Source organism: Styela clava, chromosome 13 (genome assembly GCF_964204865.1).
Source record: "Styela clava chromosome 13, kaStyClav1.hap1.2, whole genome shotgun sequence".
Taxonomy (NCBI): domain Eukaryota; kingdom Metazoa; phylum Chordata; class Ascidiacea; order Stolidobranchia; family Styelidae; genus Styela; species Styela clava.
In genome coordinates this window covers 12824549-12830789 of record NC_135262.1, presented here as the reverse complement: position 1 = coordinate 12830789, position 6241 = coordinate 12824549, and the positions used below count along the sequence as shown (strand labels likewise).

The 6241-nt window shown below is 34.4% G+C and overlaps 1 protein-coding gene across 1 annotated transcript in view; it reads right to left on the bottom strand.

Annotated features, from left to right (window-relative positions):
- Positions 1–6241, bottom strand: part of LOC120333040 (uncharacterized) — a 104900-nt gene that overhangs the window by 61627 nt on the left and 37032 nt on the right. The window lies entirely within an intron of this gene.

Below are 6241 nucleotides of genomic sequence, written 5' to 3'. Positions count from 1 at the left end.
ATAAACGATTTTAGAGTCGTAATATTTGCAATAATAAAGCGTCATACATATTACATACACGCATGGATTTAAGATATGAATACTCGCACTTAATAACAGCGCATTAGGAATATTGCCAGCTTCGAACACTTATCAACCTACTTCGAACATTCATAAATATGAATCGTATGGTTACTTGGACTACCAAGGATTGCCGGCTTCGAACACTTATCAATATGAACCGTATGGTTACTTGAACTACCAAGGAATGCCAGCTTCGAACACTTAGCAATATGAATCGTATGGTTACTTGGACTACCATCGATTGCCAGCTTCGAACACTTATCAATATGAATTGTATGGTTATTGGTTACTAGGACTACCAAGGGAAGTATAAGTCGGGTGTACAATTGGCCTAATTTATATATTATCCTTATTGAAAATTTCAGTTTGGGACACAAATTACATGGTTAACCAGTACCGAAAGTAGTAAGATTCACGGTTATATTAATGTAATTGATTAGACTCACTCCAATATTACCAGTATTGAAAATTTATTGCGATTCTGGATTGGAACATGAATGGCATGGTTATTATCTGTTTACTACCAGGTGGTATAAACCAGGGATTCCCAAAGTGGGCGGTTATAATTATATTATAACCTGATAATTTAGTGAAGAGTTAATCGTTTAACGAGCCTACAATTTAAATATAATAAGACGAATGAGAACACGCTGCACTGGGCAGGGGTTCAATAGCGCAGAAAATATTTAATTTAAATGGAGCTCCTTGAAATGCAATGAAATGAGGAAATAAAATCCATATGTTATATTTGAGAAATGCATCGATACGTGATTTTTATAAAGATGTATCTTTTTAATGAAAATCTCTCATAATTTGACAACCCATGCAAAAATGGCAGAAGGCAGAAACCTGGATTCTTTCATTTACGACCTCGTTTGTGGTAGAGAAGGGGTTTGTAATAATGAAACAAGTGCTATCAAAAAAAAAAACATCGCCATTCAATTAGTAAACGGGGTGAGTTGAGATTGTGGCTGACGAAAATGTCACCAAAAATTAAAAAAAAAATACTCTCTGGAAGACCAATAAGCTTATATATCTCATTGAATAAAACACTATAAACTATTATTTACCTTGTTTATTTGTTCTGTATTATATTCGTTTCTGACCTCAAATGTTTTTGTAAACTGGGTGGGTATATATTACTGCGAATAAAAAGTTTAGGAACCACTGATATAGACCATGATAATTTACAGATACATTTCTGCGCTTAGTCGGATTCTTTTTTATAGTATGATACTATTATGTGGAAAAAAACAAGTGAATTCTACACAGAATATTCAGAACCATGTTATCAATAAAGTAATACCCATATAAATAAAACACAAGAAATATAGACAATAATAACCTAACATATTAGTACCTGCAATCAACGATATAGCAATAGAAAATATATTTCTAGATTCAAAAAGTTATGAACATGAACGAACTATTACCAATAGGAAATATATTTCTAGATTCAGACAGTTATGAACATGAACGAACTATTACCAATAGGATTTACGGCTATATTGATACGTTACAGCAGTGGTTTTCAAAGTGGGCGTCGTAAATTTTTTTTTTTTTTGCGGAATCTCTTTTGCGGCGCGTAGAAAAAGTAATAATACAAGCGTGAAAATGATACTAAACAAGAAAAGGCTAAAAACGCAAGTACGACGTAGGCTACATTGACTTTGGATCGTTCAAGTAGTAAAGCTCCGTGATTTTGTTGCAACTGGGGATGCGATGATATTAAATGCCGTTTGGGCTTATTAGATAACATGTTTCACTGGCCAAAATCTTGCTTCAACAAAACATTGCTGCTTTTCTTCGTCGTTTTTAAACGAAATCGATGTAAAAAGAAATTTGGATTTTCTTCAATAAGGATCATCCTTCATTGGTAAAAAAAAGCGTTGCGCACTCTGATCCCTTTTGCGATTTCGTATTCATGCGAAGCAAGTTTTGCGACCATGGTCGTAATACGAACAAAATATCGATCTCGAGTAAATGTTGAGAGAGAAATGCGTGCGGCTCTCACAAATCTTACCAAGGTTTAGTAACAGTTGTAAAAAGACCCAAGTATTCCCATCCCATTAAAAGCAATTTCACTGACTTTGGTTTAGTTTTCTTTGATCGTTTAAATAAAACTCATTGCAAAAAAGGTCCTTTATTGGAAGGTAAGGTTTAATACGGTTTCCACGAAAAGTCGCAACTTGAGCATATTTTTTGGAGGGGGTCACAATACGAAGAAGTTTGAGAACGACTGGGTTACAGTATCGCCACTGGAAACGATATTTTAGTTTGGGGCTTGCATGGCGTAGTTAACCAGTGCCATGACACAGGATATATAGACATCCTTGTATCCGCAAAACTCAGTGTGTACTCAATTTAATTCATTATACATAGAAATGAGTTTCAATGTTTTAGAATTAATGATTTCCTCTCTATATTATTATTGATACAATGCTGTTCTAGCAGTTAGGTAGACGTTTTCAAGGGAGGATTCAAGGAGAAATCGATAAAGAAATACTGGTACTTATATCTTGAGTATAATTTTTTTTCATAAGTATAGTATAGCTATGAAAATATTTTTACGAATTGTGGTGATTACAATGTAACTCTTGGTATGAAAATGCTCGCAACAACTCAAAAATAACTAGCAAGCAATAAGCTACATATAACAAATATTATGTCTCATTCAAAAATACCTTGAAAATACGGGGATGGACGGGGATGGAATGTAAATATCCAAAAAATGCACGATTAAGTCCAACAAACAAAAAAATAGATTTAATTAGCTACATGCCCCCTCAAAAATTGTCTACGCCCCTTTTGCAAAGCGCGCCCCACCCTTTGAATACCATTGCCCCAGTGAATAATTGCTGATACTATTAAATTTCATGCCAACGTTACTAAGAAATGAACACTGGTCCGGTTCTAAAGACTTTGCCATATAAAATTATTAGCGCGCATTGGTGCCTAAACTAACAGTATTACTGCAAACACAAGGGGAAAAGTTCCTTCTCAACAATGACGAAAATTTGACAAAATTTGGAACAAAGTAATGCAAGTTTTATTCCGAATATTGGGCGGTAATATGACAAAAACACGGTTTTTTATTCCTAAAATTCATTCTTGTCTTATTCGCTCATTAGCCACAAAAAAACGATAGTTGTCCGAATCATGATATTATAAAGTATTTGGGGGGTTTACCAGAAAAAATTCCATTTGACAGACAAACCGAAGCTGAGCTTATACTCAATATAATAAAAATAATACTTTGTCAGCGGGTTTCCCGAAAAAACGGACTTAGTTAACTTTTTATTCATAACTATTATATAGGTGTCCATCAGCCCTTTCACAAAGTATATTGTTAATGCTGAATATGTTTTGCTCTTTATAACTAACAAGAGAGCTATGCTCAAATATATGGACACGAAATCCATAACGAAATTTTTTACCATCATTTCCCTGAAAATCATATGGTTTTTGTGTCCCACGCGTCCCATGGGAAATACAAAGGTGTGTTATCCCATCCCATCTCATGGCACGTTTCCCATGGACAAGCCTGGACATAAGGTAACTTTGCGATAATGCGTATCCATATTAAGTTTTTGGCCATTCGGAAGCGTTGCCACAAAATCTCAATATGGCGAGCTGGAGTGAATATTTAATTATTAGATGCAAACAGCAATTTTCAAAGAGATTTTAAAATTGTACAATATTCTGCCTAAAACTCAGCCAATAAACATGTACAACGATACTTCAAACACTTTTACGAAAATTTCTTCCCTGGTCTATTAAGGCATAGGTTCTCAAAGTGCTCCGTGGGACAAACTTAGGCGCTCCGATTACTTAATAAAATACTGACTTGTCCAATTTTGTGACTGTCTAAAGAAGTAATAACATCATTAATAAAATTTGACATCAGTAGTGTCGAAATATGACAACGAGCGCAAATTCAAATGTGACATTATATATAAGTAAGATCGCAGTGGATACAAAGTTCTCTCTCGAGTAAAATATTCAATTCATAACCGGTGCGAGCATTCAAAATATCTGGTCATAGTAATTTATTTGTGTTCTTCGTTACTCGAATTTTAGTCGTGAAAACTTTTACGATTATTTAATAAATGAAAAATCACTATTTGAAAATTGCACGAAATACGTCCCAAACTGCCAACTATAAGTAGACCGGAATCGTATTTTGAAGTTAATCAAATTTGATTTGTTTTTTCGGCACTCAAAATTATTTTAAAGATATCGACAAAATACGAACGATTGTTATTTAAAATATTGCAAAAAAAAAAATGTTCGATATATTTTGCATTAATTATCTTATATATCGTCACATACAGAGAAAAAGTCGTATTGGGCTCCATCGGTAGTTTCAAAATAGACAAAAGGTACATCGCGCGAACAATTTACAGTGTTTCCATTTCAGTTCCTATATGGTATACATTTTAAAGAAATCCTAACATAACACAAATTTACAATGTCTGAAAAGCGTTTTCAATCTGCTGTGAGACTGCTAATACAAAGCTTATGGTTATATCTTCCGTTTTAGATTTTAGTTTTAATATTTTATAATGCCGGTTTTCAATTAAGAAATTGGGTTGCGAATTCACCTGGTATTAAGCCTATTAAAATGTTTAGCATTTAAATTAAGTAAAGTAATGTTAACTTATTTAGGAATAGTAATAGATACCAATTTTAAAATTGATTGTGGGGATCCGTGAATAGTGGTGATGAATGTAAATTAGAAAGATTCAAAAGATTTTAATAACATACTTGCTCTTTAGACTCGAGGCAGCCACCTCTCTCAGTGATGCATAATCGGACGAATAACCCCGCATGTCTTTAGATATAATGATGAATTGTCTTTCCCTCTTTCAAGAAGTGTTTCAGAAAGCTGAAATTTGTATGAGATAATGAAATGTAGGTAAATTTTGTATGATATTGGTTTGAATTATATATAGATGTTCGAACTACGTCATTATTAAGTTTGAGGTTTATAAGTTACAGAAAATGTAATTTGACAGGAGCACAGAGAAACTATGCTTATACTTTAGAGTTTAGATACATAAAAATGAAAATATTAATTTTCAGTCCATTGACAAATTATTCACAGATTTCCCCCTAAATTACAAATATTACTTTGGAATGATTTGTCAGCGTATAATATTGCAATACATCATATAAAATATATTTATATTCATGAATAGCACGTTGAAAATACGGCTACATATTCAAGAAAGGAAAATATCGAAAATAAGGCGGGAAAGATAAAATCTAACAAATTTTTCCTTTACGCCCCTCAATAAATTGTCCACGCCCTTGTGATAAGCTATGCTTCTAAAGATACGAAGACGACAACTTGTAGCATACTGATATCCATTTACATTCATTCTATATTATTTGCAGATTTTTAATATTATAAATATTACTTATTTTGAATTTGAAATCGAGCAGCGACACCCAAGTTTCTAATATCTAATTAAACAAGAGAGCAATGCTCAAATATATGGACACGCAGAACAATTCCCCAAAAATCATATGCGGTGACCAACGACTAACATACCGGCGGTGACTTACCAGTACCTGTATCGGGGTACCGTGACGGTACAGGGACTGTCATAGATATTTTAGGTCCTGTGACAATTGAAACATCAGTTGAAATATCTCGTGATATGAGTCAATTATGTACCGTATTATCGGATCAGGTACCGAACCACAGTCAAACATTTCACATAAAAACGTTACTAAATAACATGCGTCAACTTAACACCAGCCGAATCGGGGTACAATTTTTGGTACAGTGACTGTCATAGCCGTTTAGGGCTGCTGGACAATTCGACTACACGGACAACTCACCAGGCCTAGGGTGGTGTAGCCAGTCTGCGAACAATTTCATTCAAACCGCTATAAAACAAAAACCAATATATCTAACCCGTTAATTTTTTCACCGTGGGTGCATTGGCGGCATTTATTCTACACGCTAAACCTCGTATTAACTTTCTACGACAAAGGGTTAAAGCTATACAAATCCCCAAAGTACGGCACTGGAAAGACGTATTTGCGACCGAACGACCAGTGTGCGACCGATTTCAAGCCTAATCGTCGTTTCTGCTGCGTCGAGACTATCGCATACGCAGCCATACAGCAATCAAACAGACAAAACACGGTGGTCGCAAATTGGTTG